Source organism: Panthera tigris, chromosome D1, assembly GCF_018350195.1.
Source record: "Panthera tigris isolate Pti1 chromosome D1, P.tigris_Pti1_mat1.1, whole genome shotgun sequence".
NCBI classification, from domain to species: Eukaryota; Metazoa; Chordata; class Mammalia; order Carnivora; family Felidae; genus Panthera; species Panthera tigris.
In genome coordinates, this window is record NC_056669.1 from 31,145,856 (window position 1) to 31,165,594 (window position 19,739).

Consider the following 19,739-nt stretch of genomic DNA (forward strand, 5'->3'; position numbering starts at 1 on the left):
CTCACACCATGCAGTCCTAACCCCAAGGATGATGGTATTTGAAGGTGACGGGGTCATGAGGGCAAGAGACATGAGGGGTGACTTCCATCTCTGCTGTGTGAGGACATGGCAAGATGGCCATCAACAAACCTGGAAAATAGCCTCACCAGACCCCTGACCAGGGAGCTGGATATTGAATTTGCAGCCTCTAGAAGCTGTGAGAAAAGAATGTCTTTGTGTAACCCATCTAGTCTGTGGTGTTCTGTTATGACAACTCTGAGCTAAGACAATTAATATATAAATAAAGATAATTGGAAACATTTTCAGCACTTGTCACAAGCAGCTCTTTCAAATGGGTTAGTGAATACTAACAGTAAGGTGAATACTTACCTCAGTATACATTGAGCACAGCAATAAGCCAGGGAGGTGTAGAGAATGTACCTTAAAAAACAAACATTTGGAATAACTTTCAAGGAATTACAGCTTTCCTGCTCCATTTTGTTGCCATATCCTAATACAGATTTATTCAGAAGAGTATCACAGCTCTCTGGAACCCATCTTCTATGTTTCTTCCAATTTGACCAGCCACTCCCCACCCTTCAAAAACCAAATCAAAGAAAACCAAAAAACAACAATGAGCTTCATACACCATGCAGAAGGAAATGCTCATCCTTGCTCAGGATCAGTGCAGGGTATACACCACCCCTCAGGCTGTGGGGTGGTGGTCTTGCCTGGGTCCGTAAGAGTGGAGTGCAGCACTCAGAGGGGCTGCCCCCACTTCTAGAGAGAAGAAAGCACTCTAGGTTGTTTGCTGCCCCAGCATGGGACAGTGAGGGCTAGAGGGGAGAACTTAGCTCTAGCACCCTGCCCTGAGCTGCTGCAGGACTGGCTGCAAGAAAAGCCAAGGGCATTTATATTCCTGCTTTCATCTCCACATTGGGTGCAAAACACCAAGTGGACCAAAGACTATCGATACATGCCAAGCTGTGAGGGAAGGTGCAGGTCACTTAGCTGCCTTGACATCGATTTTCACCTGCTTTTGTTGATGAAGCCGCATTCTTAAGTAGTGATAAATCCATTAGACAAACACGACACTCCATTATTCACAGTGTCTACAGTGGCCAGACATGGGACCATGGCTGTGGGGCTGAAGTAATAAGGCTTTGCCTGGAGCAGGTGAACACCACTGAGCGGACGGGTAGACAAATGGACAAGTGGACAGAACCTGCCTGAGACAGGCTGGTGAGTGGGCAGGTGGGGGGAGAGGACACCTGTGCACCTGATGATAGTATGTTGCACCCACCTGGGTGGCGCAGGCAGGTCTTGATTTGAATCTCCCTTCTACATAACTTTGGGACCCTGGACAAGTTGTTCAAGACTTCAGAGCTCCCATCCTCACCTGTCTTTGAGGCTTAGGGACTAAAGAATGCAGAGCAGATTGTCTTTTGCACTATTCCCACCCCTCCCCACTGCCACCCTAGATTGACAGGATGATAAGCCCTCCACTTTTTATAAACAGGGCATTCATAGTCAGTCCTCACCAAGGCAGCAGAGCCAGGACTAGAACCCAAGAACACAGATTTTCTCATTCCATCTCCAGGACAAAGCCTGCACAGCATGCTGCCTTTCTGCCACTTGTGTTGTGAAAATAATGTCATTTTGTCATTAGCTCATAGGGAGATGGCTGACAAGCATAAGTCATAGAGAATGCAGAAGGGAGTTTGGGGATGGCCTGAGACACATACGCATGGAATTCCACCTCCCTGGAGAGGGGTTTAGAGGCTAGGGGGCTTATTGACACAGTGACACAGTGACCACCAACTCAGCACAAATCTCTAGTGAGGTGGTACTGGGTTTCCAGTGCAGAAAGTATGACAGAGTGGAGGGGACCCCTGGATCAGACTGATAGAACATCAATGAGAAAGCTCCCATGTATAGGCACCAGGCACTGTGGGCACCTCTACCATCCTACTGACACGCTACCTCTCTATATGAGCTCGGGTGGGTCAGGAGATGGCTGGAGTCCATGCAGCTGTCTAGGGCAGATCTGGATCTGGAGCTCAGTGAGCTCTCCACTTCCTGCCTCAGGGCAGACAGAATGGGGTTGGAGGTGGGGACTGGAGTGAGTGGGCCCAACTTCTGGCCCAGGCAGGTGATCTACCCTTCTCCCGCTGGGTTCTAGTGGAAGGTTTTAGACTGCTGAGTGGGCTGGCTCTCTGTTGCCTTCAAGGCTCAGAAGTGAGGGCAGGAGCTGGGTAGGAGTGAGGGGGATCATCGCTGACCAGATAGTGAGGCTCCAGGAAGTCTCAGAACCTGGAAGAACCAGGTTGTTCTGTGGGTGCATGCCTCCAGGAAGCCCCACCTGGTTCACTTCATGACCCCAATTACTCTATGTCCCTGACTCACGTGGCATGTATATTGCATAACAGGAATTTGATCTTTCTCTGTTTGCCCTTTCTCCTCAGTGAGAATTAGCACTTGAGGGCAGAGATTACAAGCTGTGGGCTTTATCTCTCCCCTGTCTCTACCCAGCATGAGTCTCCACCTAAATTCTGGTGGCTGACTTCCCCATCTCAAGGGCATTTTAATCTTGAACCCAATAAAAACTGCAAATAGGAATTTGATACAAGGAAGAAAACAATAACAGGGAGAATATCACCGTCTGATGTCTTATGGAGCTTTCTCTCTAGACTTTCCCAAATTCTTAGTGATGATAATAGCCTAGCTATGATGAACAATGGGGACTCCCCTGTTTCTGGTGTTCCTCCCCTTCCTGAGCTATAGGAGACCAACTTCCCAGCCCTCTTGCAGATGGGTAGGCCATGTGGCTAGTTCTGACCAATGAAATGTCAGCAGAAGTGAGATGTGTCTCTCTTTGGGCTGAGGCCCCTGAAAGGCTGTAGCTTTGTTTCAGTCTGTTCTCTCCTAGCCACAGCATCTATTGAGCCTTGTGTGGCAAAGGCAGAACCACCCTCGCTGAGCCACTGCATGGGTGACAGAACCCCTGAGAGCTGCTCAGGCTCAGAGTGGCCCTGGTGTAAGTGAAAAGCACACAGTTGTTTCAGTAAGCCTCTGAGAATTTGGAGTCATTTGTGATGGCAGTATCACCTAGACTATAGGTCAGACTATCTCCTGACTAATATGATGCACAGGCTACTGATTTTAAACAAAGAAAATGGAGGCTCAGTGAGGTTAAGGGACTTGTCCAAAGTCATAGAGTTCAGGAGTAAAAGTGCCAAAACTTGAACTCTTGTCTTCTGATTAGACTTGAGCCCAGTCCCTGACCTGTTTCTCAGGACCTACAGACAGGTCATTTTTTGATACAGAATAGCTGGGCTAGCTGGTGAGTATCTGACAAGCCTTCCAGGGTCCCCCAAGCTTTCAAGCCCACATTGCAAGGCATAGAATATGTGCCCGGTGGGGAATTCCTCAGCCTGTCCTGAAGCATCCAAGTCCACAAAAGACCTTGTAGAGAGAAGATGCCCCAGAAGCTAGTGGTGCTGCCTGTACACCAGATGAGGGCCTGGTGACCATGTGCCGACGCCCTGCCTCCCACATACCCAGAAACTAGGCTGAGGTTTACCTGGCCAGGTCCTAATTGGCACATGGTAATTATGCCCTGAGAAGCCCGCCTGCTAATTGCTTTTGCTATTTCTGGACTCTGCCCCTTCCTGATCTGTCCTCCTGAAAGAGACAGAAATAACCTGACACTTGGAGGGTAATTATCACGGAGCACTTCCAGCATCAGCAGATGCTCAGCAGCAAGATTCAGGTCCCTGACTCAGCATGTGGAGCTCAGGAACCATGGGGAGGTGCCTGACCACAGTAGGGGGAGCCCCTACTTCCCCCCTTTTCTCCTATAGTGAGTTTGACTCACTGGAGCCCTTTCTTTCAGTTCTGTTGGTCTCATACCTCATCCTCCTTCACCATGTCCCCAACTTATGGGAAAGTCAAATGATGGAAGAAAAGTGGTGCACAAAGACAGTTTCTGGGTCTAGGTTCCCCAAACTATTGGTTTCTAACTGTGTATCTCTTCTTTCTATGAGTCCCCACTACCTTTGCAGAAGCAATAAGAAAATCCAATGTGGTTAATATTTGCACTTCTAATGTTAGGAATGAATGAATGATTGTAATTGTGGCAAGACAGTGAGTACTCGGTGTTCAGAGATTGGTGAGAGCCTTGTGTCTGTTCTTTGAACAAACAGGAGCTCAGTTCAGAGGCAAACAACAAAAGCAAAGATGATGTTTGGGCCTGTCTGGGGACTGTCCCTGCCTTCTGGAAATCTAGTGGGGACTCAATTGCTATTCTAGTCTTTCCCTAAGTCTGTTCTGATGAATATTGAGGCAAAAGTCTGAGGCCAGGTAAGAACAGAGAGCATGCAAGGTCACCTCCAGGATATGTCCTCAAAAATAAATATCATCTATCTGTCTCTTAGCCTTCATCTGAATCAGAGAGTTCACTGGGAAGACATCAGTGCATGGCCAGTTCCCTCACTGATTTAAACAGACCTAATAGGGGCACCTTCGTGGCTCAGTTGGTTAAGCATCCCACTTCGGTTCAGGTCATGATCTCACAGTTTGTGAGTTCTAGCCCCATATTGGGCCCTGTGCTGACAGCTCAGAGCCTGGAGCCTACTTCAGATTCAGTGTCTCCCTCTCTCTGCCCCTCCCCCACTCATGCTCTGTCTCTGTCTCTCTGTCTCTCTCTCAAAAATGAACAAACATTAAAAAAAAAACAGACCAGATAAAGCCAGTCTGTCTTTTAAAGCTCAGGGTCCTTTTTTCCTCTGGTGGTCATTTTACCATTTGGAAGTGGAAGGTACTGCGTCCCAAACCTGCTTAAATCAGATTCTTTGTGGGGACCAGAGTTGGGAAATAATGGGATGTTTTTCTTCCTAGAAGACAGTAATTGCAATTTTGTCACATGTGATGACATGTGGTAAGCAATTAATTCTGGGGGGACTCCCTGCCTGTCACCATGCATGATTTCTACCCTGATCAGCCCCCTTCTTAGAAGGCTCCTCCCTTTCAGAAGACAAACCAATTTGTTGTATGCTTAGTTCCCTGGGGACAATGATAGCTCTTGCTGTTGATGGGTAAGCATACTGAGGGTCCCAGTTTGGTGACACTGCTGTGTGTGGCAAGGAAAAGAGACACAGAGAGAATGCTAACCAGGGCTAACACCTGTAGAGAGCCAGGTGTGCCTCCCAATGTAGAGTTACTACAACACCCCACAGGGAAAGGAATTACTATTATTACTATTCCCATTTTAAACATGGGCAAACTGAAGACAGATTAATCAACTTCCCCAAGAGCATATGGCCCCAAATGGCAGAGAAGGATCCAAATCTACTCAGCCCTCCCCTGGGCACTGCAAAGAGCAACTGGGAGGGAGCATACTGGAATCAGGCAGCCCAGTTCCAAGCCAGCATCATCATCACCATCTGTGCATCCTTGGGCAAGTTATTTCTTTTTTTTGGTAAGCCTCAGTTTTCTCATCTGTCAAACAGGGACAGTGGCACCCATGTCAAAATGTTGCTGTGAAGGTTAAATGACAGAACACCATGCTACCTCCTGACTCCTCATCTTCTGCTCTTCTCCCCAGGGCCCATGACTGCTTCTTGCTTGTTGGTGGTATGGTGAGGCATCATGGTTATTTCCTCAGAACTCCACTGGGTGATTGCTGTGTGCTAAGTTGTTGTCTAGAGCAGTGCTGACTTCTAAAATTGAGGACTAAACACCTTGGAGATTTGGAACCCAAATTTGTTGTTACATTCTTAGTGGCTATCATGGTGTTCATGCCAGCTACCTGGTACCATGCTCAAGGCCCTGAGTTCTGAGTGTTTATAGGCTCAGTTGCCCTCCACAGGGGTTCCCAGGGCAGACTTGGCAGGGTTGTGATGTGGCCCTTTGTAACCTTCAGCACTCTTCACCCAATCAGAGAGAGTAAACAATTCAGACAGAGGCTGGAAAATGCTTTATGGATTGGGTTTGAGGAAGATTTACTTCCCTTATGATTTTTCAAGCTCATATTACAGTAAGTTATGAGCCCTTGAAAAAATAGCCCAGGGCTGAATGAGGAGTAATATACCACAACATGAGGGACAGTGTGGGACCTAGTCCTGCCTGGGGGTGCACCACAGTTACCTTCCATTAGCCTCTCCAAGCCTCAGTTTCTTCAGTTACACGGCTAGAAGCTTGACTCCTAGTGCTGGTATTTAGGCTTCCTTCCAGCTCTTCTCTTCCATGATTTTTGCGATCTATAATCTCAGCTAAGGTTTAAGGGCACAGAAAACACCCTGGGGCCCCGAGTTGAGTCAGGCCACCTCCTAAAAGCTGAATTCTGCCTCAGAAGAGGCTTGGGAAATGGTTGGCCTTTCCAGGCATGGACAGTAGGTCACAGAGTGTCTTCTGACAGCTGCTGCCCAGAGCATAGCCAACTTTGCTGCTCCAAACCCGATTTCCTCCCATTCTTGCTTCTTGGGACTTCTTTGGGGTCCTGATTTGATAGGAGGCAAGCTGAGATACAGACCAAGGGCACCTCACTGAGAAGTTATTTGATGCCTGCACCCAACTGCCTAGAATTTGTCACAGCCAGAGCAACTCGTTCAGCTGAAAGTAAGAAGAAATTATCTCCAGAGCCAGGATGTGATTGGAGAGTGAAGGGAAGGTGGGATTTTGAAGACAGCTATTCTGGCAAAAGGATGCTTTTGTGTGCCTTTTGGGAACTGTGACTTCTCTCTGCTTACAGAACTCAAAGTGTACATGGTACCAGTCTCTCCCACCTGTGGGGGCACAAGGGTTTCTGTTGAGCTTTTGGTTTAATTAGGAGGACTGAGATGGGAAGGAGGGTGAGAGAATCAGGCCAGTGGGTTGTGCTTCTGTGGGTTTGTAGAACTTTTCATCATTAGTCCACCTCCATTTCCACCCCAGGGACAGGGGGCATAGTAAAATGGTTAAGAACATGGGCTTTTCATTCAAACAGACCTGGGCTGAACGCCTATCTGTTCTTTTCATAGGCTGTGTGATTTGGAGCAAGTCACTTACCCTCTCTGTGCCTTGATTTCCTCAATTGAGAGATAGGATAATGAGAATATCTCCTCATAGGCTTGTGAGGATTAGATGGATGAGGTATAAACTATTACAGGGCCTGGCTCATAGGACGCACCCACAAATGTCAGACCTGTCGTTACTCACCAATCTCTGGTTATCTAGGCCTGCTGTCTGCCACCAAGTAACCACATCAATGATTTACTCTCACCTAGCTATAAAAACCTATTCTTTATACTCACTTTCCCTCCCATTTTTAATTTTTCCATCATCCCTTATGTTTCCATTGATTTTTATAACTTTTTGTCTAGTTAATTTTTCTCGGTGAAGATACCTACTCTCCAAAATCTAGCAATTATCTATCTATCTATCTATCTATCATCTATTATCTATCTATCTCTCACCTATCTATCATCTTTATCAGTCTATCTACAACCATATTAAAAATTCACTCATTTGTAGAAAGACATATATATTTTAGAGAGAGCCATCAGTCCTGCCCACATGCAGATGAAACCTTATTGTCCAAGAAGTATTTTACCTGTATTAATGGTATGAGGCTAAGAAGCCAGCAATGGGCCACACTTGTGGTCCTTGCCTTCATGCTAAGCATCCCTGCAGAATGCTCTCCTTCTGCTTATTTCTTCTTTTCCATTTGCTTTACTGTGGAGTTGATTTTCCTATTAAGGGCACATGTTCAGCCTCTTTCCCATCTGCTTAAGATGCTGACTTAAGATGCTGACTCAACACAAATGGGCAGATGTGTCCACTTGTACTTTGCTGTCAGTATGGGGCCAAGACTGAAGACAGGGACCAGGAGAGAGCTCTGCCTCTAGGCAGGGGAGAAGCAAGGGTAGGGGACAGGGCTGTGAGAAGCAGTGTTTGGCAGGGTAGGGTGAATTCTCCACCAACCCCTGTGCTCACTGGATATGGAACCTGGCCCAGCTTCACCTCTCTGAGACTCAGTTTCCTTATCTGTGACACAAAGAGATTGGACTAAGTCTTCTATACAATGTAGGATTCAGTTTTCAGTGTGCATGAGTAGATGATGTCTAGGTTAATACAAGGAAGGAGCAGAATGTGGTGACATGAAACTGGAGTACAAATCACACACAAAGACACTCACATATGGATATATATATATTCACACAGAGGCATGCTCACACACACTCTCACACATGTAGGTATAATCACACATACATTAACCCTCACACATATGCATATGTGCACACATACACACACAATCACTCAGTGCTTGCACTGTCACATCCAGATCAGAGCTGAGAGTTTTATGTTATTATATGGAAATTACTGACATATAAAAATAAAAACTAGTGTGAGGGAAATAGGCATCACTCTAAGAAGCACAGACACTGATGAAGGAATGTGGGTTGGATGGACAGAGCATCATAAGGGCTGTCACCATGGTAGAGTTCATAAGGGGAAGAAGGAATGTGAGCTTTCCTATTTGGGGCTCCATTGTGTTCACACTTCACAAACACCTGCCTCCATGATCCTGGTTATGGGTACTAGTGGAGTGGGCGCACAAGTCTTTGTGTGTGTGGTGTGTGTATTCAGCCCTGACCCCATGTTCTTGGTGCTACCCAGTAGCTGAAGTTGCTGTCCTCTGTCCCTCTACCTGTGAGCCAGCTCAGTGCTCTGTCCCAGGGGTCTCTCACATATTCACTTACATGCACACCAGCTCTGGCTGCCCAAAAAGGTCACCACAGTTTCCCCAGGGAGGGAGGTACTCAGGGCCAGGATGTCCACCCTGCCTCAGTGACCAAGTAGGCTTTTCATCTCATAATAATCAGGCTTATTTCAGCCTTGGAGCCCAGAGTTTTGGGAATCTAAACATAATGAAGTCCCCCCCCACACACACACACAAGATGTGACTCAGGAGCTGTCTATCTGTTGATAACTGCCTTGAGCTCTTCATGTAGAATTAGCAGCTGTATAATGTGTACAGAGATTTTCATCTCCCATCACTTATAATGTATTCAGCCAAGGAGGATGGCCAACCTACCTTTATAGGACCATGGCATGATTGACTCCTGTAATACCTTATTGTTACCCATTCTTGCCCTATCTGCACCCTGTTGCCCCTGGGGCTGAGCCTGTTTGGAAATGCTTTCAACTCAAGGCTGAGAAACAATTTCATTTCTTTTTTCAGAGAAATCCTATCTTCAGAGAAATCCAGTCCCCTGAACCTCAGCAGGTAAGGGCAGGACAGCTGTCTTTGCTAAAAAGGGGGAAATGTGCTTAGTGATGGGTTGCAGTAAAGGTATTGGGCAAGTGTGGGCCACTCCTATGTGGTACTGGGCAAGAGAAGTTTTGTTCTGAGGACTGCTTGGGAAAGAATAAAACATGTAGAACCCGTGGACCTGGGTTTGAACTTTGGCACTGATACTAACCTATGTAACCTTTGGCAGGTGACTTAAGCTCAGTGACTACAGGGTCCTCATCTAGAAAAGGAGACCACTGCGAGAACTAACTGAGCTAAAGATGAGTCAGGTTCTTGGAGACCTAGTGCTGTTCAGGGCTGGACAGCAGAATCCATGTGGGTTATTGCGGCATATGGAGAGGCAAGCCAGGTTAGCCCACCCAGGAGACGGTTTCTCAGGGGCAAAGGTGGAGTAAGTGAGTTTGCAGCCTCCCAGGATGAATAAAGAGACACTGAATTCCTGCAAGAAGATGTGTTAGCAGGAAAGGAGGTGGGGAGCATGAATACTGGAGAGCTTATCATAATGTAAGGGATAATTTAGGTGCTCTGTAAGTGAGGGCAGTTTTCATTTGCTTCTTTATAGGTTAGACCCTTAAGCTAGATACTTCCATATGCTCCCATTCCTTTCCCTAACGTCCCACACAGTCAACACTCATCTTTGTAGGTGATGACCTCAAGGCTCAAGGTGGTGGGGGAACTAGATTAAAGTCAGACAGCTAGTAAATGGCGGGGCTGGGTTTAGAAACCAGGCCAGCCAGCTGGCTTCAGGGTTCTTGATCTCTGAAGGCTTTGGAAGGGCCTGGCTGCTTCCATCTCCTTCCTTATAGCCTGAGCAGTGACCATGGCTTTATTTTATAGGAGCACATTGGAGGGAAGTAGGCAAGCCAGTATTTGTTGGTGAGTGGGGGATTGAGGGAGAAACCTCTGTTCCTCCCCTTTGCTACCTCCTCAACAGTGGGTGGCGATGGTGATGGATGAAGCTGGGGAGAAGGAAGATTGGTTTTTGGACATGATGGATAAAGTGTCTTATGTTTCCTGAGGTTATCAGACTGAAGAAATGTAACCATTGCCAAAAGCTGTGGGATTTCTCCCTGGAGCCATTGCCCTTCTGGGAGGGCTGACAAGTGGTTCTCTTGTTTATTGTTCAAGGGAGAGAAGCAACCTGTCTGCCACTGTCCATAGTAGGATGTTTTGGCTCTGGAGTAGGGGGGACACTCCTTGCTGGGACCTCAATGGAGGCCAGCCCAGCAGGAGGGAGACTCCCTGTGTGACCTGACTAAACCCTGCTCAGGGAAATGCCTGCAGTGACTCCTCCTCACCCCACTTCCCCTCTGTCTGGCTCTCAGGGCCCCCAAACTGAGGACTGCTCTCTCTTCTGGATGTTGTCCCCTACTCTTCTCCAAGGGCACCTTCATTCTGCCACACTGCACCTACTTGTTCCCGCCCCCCCCCAAAAAAAAACAACTGTAGAGTGACTACCACCATGGACTTTGGAATTCGATGTGGGCTGCAGCCCAAGCTTGCCCACTTACTAGCTGTGTGGCTATTGGCAAGTCATAAACTTCCTTAAGCTTCAGTTTCTTAACTATAAAACGGGTATTAATACCTATTTCCTAGGGTCGTTTGGGGACTAAATGAGGTAGTAAGTGAAGGACTTAGCTCAGTGTCCAACATGTGATGGTGGTGAAACCTGTTCTCTCATACCTCTAATGCTGCTTGCCTATTATTGAATCAGTTCCTTCCTATTTTTCCAGACCTATCTCGGGTCTCACTTCTGCACTGTAACCTATCCTGATGAAAGTACTTCAGATTATATTCCTTTGTTTTCCTTGAGAACCTTATAAAATTTGGGTCTTGTTTTTATACAATTAATCCAACTAATACATAGATATTGAGTACCAACCATGTGCCATATTTTTTTTTCTCAGAAGTTTCTCAGTTGAATGGCATTTCCACTGGGGCTGGGGATCATACCTTTCATGCCCGTTTCCACCAGAGCACCTAACACAGTGCTGGGCACCAAGTAGTGGATTAGTAAATACTTTTGATTGCTGGTTGGTAGGGATCAGAGATCTGCATATACTGAATGCCTCTGTATCAGAAGCTATGGGATGAGAACAAAAAAATAAGAGCCATTGAGTTTAACTTTAGCCATCTAAAAAACAAGTGAATTCACCAGGTGATGTCAGGTAGCATAGAAGGTGCTCAATGAATCATGTCCTGGATCTATGTTTCCAAAGAGACTGATAAGACTTCTATCCTGGACTCCCATCCAAAGCAAGAGACCTTCTCTAGCATCCTTCTTTGAGCTTTGCCATAACTTTGGACTAACAAAAAAGCTTATTTATTTCCATGTACTTTAAATTATAGGAGTTCTTACAAGTCCAACTCAAAAGTGCCAATTGGTCCTTTGGAAAAATGTCCAAAGAATTGAATCTCTCTTCATAGTAAGTCTTCATGTGCTCCAAGACCACTGGATTCCTTCCCTGGAATCATGCCAAGCTTTGCTTTCCTTTCCCAAACACCACAGTGAGGGACAGCTGACAAGGGACCGAGTGTTTGGTTGTGTCTGACCAAGGCAGAGGGCAGTGTGGTGTGGCTGTCACTCTACCTCAGACATTGTGTTCTGAAAATGCAACCTGAGTTGGCATCATTTTTTTTTAAGCACTGACTTGGACATGTATAAATCAAGGTATGAATGTATGGAGATGGATACATTTTGCAAAAAAAAAAAAAAGCACACAAATGAGGGCTTGTGTAGAAGAATTATGATTAAGAGTAGAAAGGGTAACTTGCAACTAGCTTTTTGGAAGATGTGAAGTATTTCCTTTGGCATAGTTCAAAGGCATTTAAGTGAAACATTTCTTCTACCTTTTTTGTGGCAAAACATACAGTACACAAAATTTACCATTGTAACCATTTTAAGTGTATAAGTCAGTGGCAGGAAGTACATTCATTATGTACAAATACCACCACCATCTATCTCCAGAACTTTTTCATCATCTCAGACTGAAACCCTTTGCCCATCAAACACTGACTCCCATGCCTGACTTATTTTCTGTGTCTATGAATTTGACTACTCTAGGTACCTTGTATAAGTGGATTCATACATTTTTGTCCTTTGTGGCTGGCTTATTTCACTTATGTCCTCATGTTGTAGCAGGCATCAGAATTTCCTTCCATTTTTAAAGGCTGAATAACATTCCATTGTATGCATATACCACATTTTGTTTATCTGGCCATCCATTGAAGGACATTTTGGGTTGCTTCGATCTCTTGGCTATTGTGAGTAATGCTGCTATGAACATGGATGTACAAATATCTGTTACAGTCCCTGCTTTCAACTGTTCAGAGGATATACTTACAAGTGGAATTGCTGGATCAAATGGTATTTCCACGTTTAATTTTTGAGGAACCCTGATATTATTTTCCAAAGAAGCACCATTTTATACTTCTACTGGCAGTGCACAGGGATTCCAATTTATCAAAATTCTCACCAACATTTACTAGGTCCTCTTTTTTGTTAACATTTATCCCGATGAGTGTGAAGTGGTATCTCATTGAGATTTTGATTTGCATTTTCCTAATGACTAGTGATGGTGAGCATCATTACATGTGCTTATTGTTCTTTATACATGTGTTTTGGAGAAATGTCTCCTCAAGTCCTTTGCCCATTTTTGAGTTGGCAGTTTGTTATTTGCTGAGTAAAATACTTATAGGTTCCCAGCTGGAGAGGAATTTTGACTCAGGATAAATTGTAATTGAGTCTCACCTGTATCTAATTTAGTTATTTAGATGAGACTTTGGACTTGATGTTGGGATGAATTAAGACTTTGGAGGATGTTGGTATTGAGTGTGTCTTCTTTTATGTGAGAAGAACATAACTCTTGGTGGGGGGCATGGATAGAATATTATGTTCTGAATCTTATCCCTCCAAAATCATATGTTGAAACCTCTGGCTCCACAATATGATGGTATTTGGAGATAGGTAATTAGGTTTAAGTTCATAAGGGTGGGGTCCTCCTGATGGGATTAGTGCCCTTATAAGAAAAGTCCAGAGAGCTTTGCTGACTTTCTGTCTGACATACCTGGACACAGTGAGAAGACAGCAGTCTGTAAGCCAGGATGAGGGCTGTCACCAGAACCTGACCCTGTTCAGGTACCCTGTTTTCAGACTTCTAGCCTTCAAAACCATGAGAACTAAATGTCTAGTATTTTGTTGTAGCAATCTGAGCTAAGACATATGGTGTTCATAAATTCTAGAAACATGGATATCTATTTGCTTTATTGACCAATTGCTTTAGTGACCAATTACTATCACTTCTTGCACTTGACAGGCTAGGGAGAGGTTACCCCGAATGTTTCCAACAGAATGGAATGCTACTCATGACAGAGGTGAGGAGAAGGTGGATGATAAGTTTCCATACTGGATTGGATGAGGCAGCTGGGTAGAAAAGTCTGGATGCACACCAGATCTGAAGCCCCTTGAAGATTTCTTCTGGGGTCTGATAAAGGCACAGGTTTACTTTTGAAAACCAGGCACACAAATGCAATGAGGCAATACCTCACAGATAATAAGAGTTGGTGGAAATGTTGCATGATTGCTCTGTGCCTGCTGCAATTTTGCACTGCACATCGCACACTCTACATTGCTAATGAAAGATAATACAAAATATATGCAACATCATTGACTTCATCATGTGTTGAAATGCAATACAAGAAAACCATTTATTACCTATAGTCACCTATGCTGCCAGAATTCATGGCCACTCTGCAGCTTAAGTTTCTGTCTCTTGAAAATAGAGGTACCAAATTACAAGTCCTGAGACCAGATCAGAAGTGGAACTCGGTGTATAAGACAAATACTTTGATAGCAACAATGTGTCTAAAAGGAGTTTTGTCTTAATCTGCCTCTGAGGCTCCTCCAGTACCTCCTGATCTCCAGTCCTTGGGGGGTCCAGTTCAGCCCATCCTTTACCTAGAAAAATGTATTAATTACTTATTTATCCTTGTCCTGATATTCTGTGGGCAATGATTACTTTAAAAGTTTCTACCACGCGGGTTGAGCATCCGACTTCGGCTCAGGTCATGATTTCATGATTCCTGAGTTTGAGCCCCACATGGGGCTTGCTGATATCAGAGCAGAGCCTGCTTTGGACCCTCTGTCCTCCTCTCTCTCTGACTCTCTTCTGCTCATGCTGTCTCTCTCAAAAATGAATAAACATTTTTAAAAGAGTAAAAATAGGGGCACCTCGGTGGCTCAGTTGGTTAAGTGTCTGACTTCATCTCAGGTCATGATTTCCCAGTTCATGGGTTTGAGCCCCGTATTGAGCTCTGTACTGACAGCTCAGAGCCTGGAGTCTGCTTCAGATTCTGTGTTTTCTTCTCTCTCTTCTCCTCCCCCACTCGTGCTCTGTCTCTCTTTCTCAAAAATAAATAATAAATAAAAATTTAAGAAAAACAAAAATTTAAGAAAAAACAAAACAAAAATTAAAAAAAAAAAAAGTTTCCACCTGGATGCCGAAGCAAGGCAAGGGAAGAATCACAAGGCCTACCGCCTGTAGCTCCAGACTCAGAGAGGGCAGTCCTGGACAATACTGAGCCCCTTCTGTCCTCTTCTCTTTGGAGTGGGGTAGAGGCCCTACACTCACAACAGCACAATAGCTGCTGTGGCTGTTGTGTGTTGGAGCTGTCCAGGCCTTGCTGTGTGGAGCCTTCAGCCTCACTGGCTGGTCCTTTCTGGGTCATTTAAACTGAACACATGGTCTGCTCACACTGAGTGTCCTTAGCAGGAGCTCTGAGAAAAAGGGAGCCAGAGTACATGGTATTCAAGAAAGGTACCTAGAGGTGGGCTTGGAGGATCTTTAGGGAAGGCAGGGATTCAGGTCTGTAGAACAGAGGTGAGGCCAGAGAAATCAGAGCCAAGGCAGAAGGTAGATGAGAGGAAAAGCAATGCTACGGCTGGGCAGTGGAAGGAGTGGAATGGGGGATGTCTTGGGGAAGGTAGGGGGAACAGACCTTGAGGACTCCATGCCTGGGAGAAGGGTTTTACAGGAGCATAACCAGGGAAGGCAGGAGGTAGGGAGGGCTCTGCTTCCTGACTTGTTTTGGAATCCCATGGCCTCTACCTTCCAGAATGCTGTGCCACTGGACTGAGTCAGCAGGATTAGGCACTAGGAGAATGAGTATAGGTTTTAGAGTCATTTCTGAAAAACCTGCCTTCCACCCCCAGACTCATTATTTACTGATCTGAGACTCTGGATGAGACCCTCAAAGTCGTCAAACCTCAGGAGGGTCCTTCTCTGTAAGAGGGACCTTCTTACAGAAGAAGTAACACCTTCTACACCAGAGTTTGGTGAGGGCCAAATGAGAAAAATGTGCCCTGATTTCAGTGTGTGGCATGTGACAGGCTGCCTGTATCCCACTGACCTCCCCTCCCTGCCTTCCCCTCCACTTTTTCTCCTCCCCTTTCCCTCCAGCTATGGTATCTTTTCTGACATATTTGCCCTCCCCAGCCTCCCAGGTAAAGGTCAGACTTCACATCATATATCTGTATCTCTGCCTGTTTTTCCTTTCTCTCTCATGGAAATACTTCAAGGTTAGCTCCACTGACAGCCCCAACTACTCTACTTGCTGAAGAGAAAATCTCCATAGCAACCAGTTTGGCTGCTCTTCCCTTCTTTCCTCTTTTCCCCAGGCTAGAAGCTCAGGCCCCTGGTATCCTTGCTTCCAGAGGACAGGGCACTTCCTTTGCTCACAGCTTCCATGAGACCTGAGGGATCTTCTACCTCAAAGTGGTTCAGTTAAATAAACCAGGTAACTTAGATTTCTCCCCAGCATGCCATCAGAAGTGAGTGACTAGCTTTCTTTGTGAACTGAGGAGGTTAAAAGAGGGATGAACAGCTAGCCCCATTCAATAGCTGGGCAGAGGGAAACTGCCATTTGTGTGGGACTGTGCATGAGACCTGATTCTCTGCTCAAAGCTCGGTGCCTCCTCTAAAGAAAAGGGGATGATGCCACAGTAGAAAGTGATGATGACCAACAAGAGAGACATCTCTCTATTCTGGGTTGAATAAGCCAGTTTTAAATAATGCAATTGGCTTTGGAGGCCTGGAGTCTCCAGGGGGAATTCATAATGGATGAGCCCTGCCTCCTGATCCCTCCTCCCTTCCCAGGGCTGCAGAGAAGCAGCCTCTGCAGAGAGACAGCCTGCTTTGTCCTGTCCTCACCCTCACACCTGGGGCTGGAGGGAAGTGGGCTTGGGGGAGCATTCAGTGTCAGTGTCTGGAGGGGAGCAGGGGTAAGGGGTCCTCCTTTACCAGGCTTTGATGGCATGGCTTGGGATGCTGCTTAGAAGCTGGCTCTAGCCTTCACTTCCCCATCTATCCCCAAATAATGGACCAAACTCATAGGCGATCCTTGTCTCCTGCCTCACCCTCACTGTCATCCATGCCTGTGAGTCAGCAAGTCCCAAGGATTCTGCTGCTCTGACCTTGTTTACACACTTGTTCTCATCCTCATGACCACTGCCTTGGTTTGGGTCCTCACTATACCTCCCAGGACTGATCCCACAGCCTCCAACAATCTCCCCTCCCAAAAAATCCCTAACCCCTCCACTTTACCCGAGCAACCCTGCAGATAACAAGACTGATCCTGCAAGGCCCTGCTTAAATTTCTATGGCCCCATCCCTTGCTGGACCAGGTCCACCTTCCTTGGCTGGTGCTTAAGGCTCTCCCCTTGCCCTCAAGGGAACAGGTAATGCCCATTTTGCATTTCCTCAGTGCTGTGGTTCTCTTCCTTCTGCCCCTCTGCCGGGTCCTGCTCACCTCCCAGGGCCTCCTTAAGTTGTCCCCTCACAGATGTTTGGTGGCTGGCCTGTCTTGCTTCATGCTTCCTTTGTAGATATTTATGACAGCTTTGTGTGGATCATCTGTTTACGTGCCCAACTTTTGATCTGAATGGCAGCCCTTCACAGCTGGGACTGTGACTTATCACTGTTTCCTTAGTCCCAGCTCAGTGCCTGGAACTAAGAGGGCTTCGTAGAGTCTGATGGATAAATGGGTAAATGAATGAGCAGACTCTTAGTGGATAGACATATGGGTGAAGGAAGGAAGAAGGCAGGAAAATGTCAGGCAGGCAGGAACAAATGGCAGACCAGGTTGATGGTGTGTGCATGGAAGAGTGTGCTTAATGCTTAGCCTGGGCTTCAGGGCAGATTCAGCATGGTCAGCCCCAGGTGGTTCCAGCGATCTCTCCAAGCTGAGGAATTCAGACTTCCTGTCCCACCCCTCAACTCCTCCCAGCTCGACTCCCAATGGGGCTATGGATGTAACCCCAGCTGGGTGTAGGAAGGAGCCTACACTGTGCTCATGTCTCTCAGGGGGTCTTCACCATGAGGCAGGGACAGAAAGTCAGGGGCACCTGCTGGCCCCTGTGTGGCAGGGCTGAGGAGACTATCCCCTGGGCATGGCCAGGCTGCTGGTGCTAATTGAGTGACTGAGGAGCAGGACAATGAGAAGATGACCTTCAAGGATGGCTTCCCTCAGGGACTCTGACTTTCCTTTCATCCCTGCCCTTCCTGACACCTGGAGGTGGAGGAGGTTTTGTTCTTGATGCTCAGAGCTATGATGATAACAGTCATGGGGAACGGCACAGGGTTTTACATGTTATCTGGCTTCATCTGATTCCAAGGACCCTTGTGCTTCTCTGCTCATGGTGAAGTGCTTTCTGTCTTGTGACATTCCAGAGATGCAAAGGGCCAATGCTGAGACTGCAGTAATCACGTGTGTGCTTGTGTGTACAGATGTGTGTGCATAGATGTATATGTGTGTGCTTCCAAGTGTGTGTATATACACATGCTCACTTGTTCATGTGTTCATGTGTATGTATATGTGTGCATGCTCATGTGTGCCATGCATGTGTGCCTGTGGGTGTGGACTTGAGTGTGTGTACATGCATATGTGTGTATGTGCACATGTGTGGAAGGTTCTGGGCTCTAAGAACACAGGGATAGGAGAGCAGGACTTGAGCCTACCCAAGGCAAGACACCCTAAAAAGGAAGCACTGTCATTGAAGCGGGGAGTAGGAAGTCTGCTGCCACCCCTGGGAGCAGAGAACAGATATGCTTGTGGAAAAGTGCCCTGTGTATGTATAACTAGTACCCTGAGCCTCTGTCAGGTGGTGGTTTAGAGTTGGAGTTGACAGTTCCTGTGTGGTCCAGTATCCCCAAACTGAGAAATGAACATAAAATTGATCCCATCTGTGATACCCCAAGGTACCAGGAAGAAGCTAACAAAAAACTTAGGTCATGTGGGATTTCTGTTGAGAAAAAAGTCGGTGCTGATTATGAATTCACAATAAAAATGTCAAATATATTCCATGCATTATTTTATGAGCTATACAGCTGAAGAAACAGGAAGCCTGGAACCCCAAGCACCAAAGACAATATAACACTATGTAAGAGTCTATAAAAATTATTAGAGATGGAAGCCATAAAAACCATAAAGATGGAACAGGACATTATGCTAAAAGAGCAAGGTCTGAAGAAAATGAACTTCTCAAAATTAACATAGTTTGTGTTAAAATTAAATCTAGTGGGCAAACGAAGCAGCTGGTTGAATGCAGTGGAGAGAAGATCAGTGAGGTGGAAGACAGGTCAGAAGACATCAGCCAGAGTGCCACTCCAGACAGAAGTGACAAATGTCACAGAAATGTTAAGAGACATGGAGGATAGAATTAGAGAGTCTCAGATGCCCCTAACAGCAGAGAGCGAAGGGAAGGGGGCAGAAGCAGTACTCAATGAGACCACAGCTGAGAAATTAACAAAACTGATGCAGATATGAAGGTTCCTGTTCAGGAAATGTAAATGCAGCAAAGACATATTATACTATGGGCTTAGTCTATGCATTCATTTGGAATTTTGGAGTGCCTCCCAAGCACTGAACAGTCCTTGTACATGGACATAGAGCCCAGGCGTAATGCTGAGAGAGGTTCTGTGACTTTCCAGTGCCTGGAAAGACTTTCCTGTGCATGGCTCAGCACATGGCCAGGTTCATCTGATCACACTCAGGTCTGCTTTGCTCACTCTGTCATCCTCTGCTTCCTATATAGGCATGACGGTCAGAGCCAGTCTCAGGGTGAGGATGCACTGTGCTTTCTGGTACCTGCTCCCAGGATATTCCTTTCCTTTTTCTGAGGCTCTCTCTGTTTCTAGCAGATGCCTAGCTTTGAGCTAGAGACACAGCCAGCCCAGAGCTTTGGGGGCCCCATCCCCTCTGCTATGTGGGGTCCTGCCTGTTATTGTCTGTCAGGGCCTCTTCTAGGCTTCAAGACCCAGACCCTGGACCCAGATCCCCATGTATAGACTTCCCTGGAAAAACCTACTTGCAATGCTGAGCAGAGAAGTATTTGTGCATGCAGGGCTGCCCCATAAAATGCTGCACACCCAGTTAAATGTACATTTCGGGTAACAACACACTTTTTAAA

General features: G+C 46.2%; 1 long non-coding RNA gene across 1 annotated transcript; it reads left to right on the forward strand.

Annotated features, from left to right (window-relative positions):
- The first annotated feature begins 1,146 nt into the window (after positions 1-1,146).
- LOC122231285 lies at positions 1,147-13,648 on the forward strand. Its single transcript, XR_006208474.1, has 3 exons — positions 1,147-1,221; positions 9,203-9,247; positions 13,591-13,648. It is a non-coding gene; the product is annotated as an uncharacterized LOC122231285 (long non-coding RNA).
- The last annotated feature ends 6,091 nt before the right edge of the window (positions 13,649-19,739 follow it).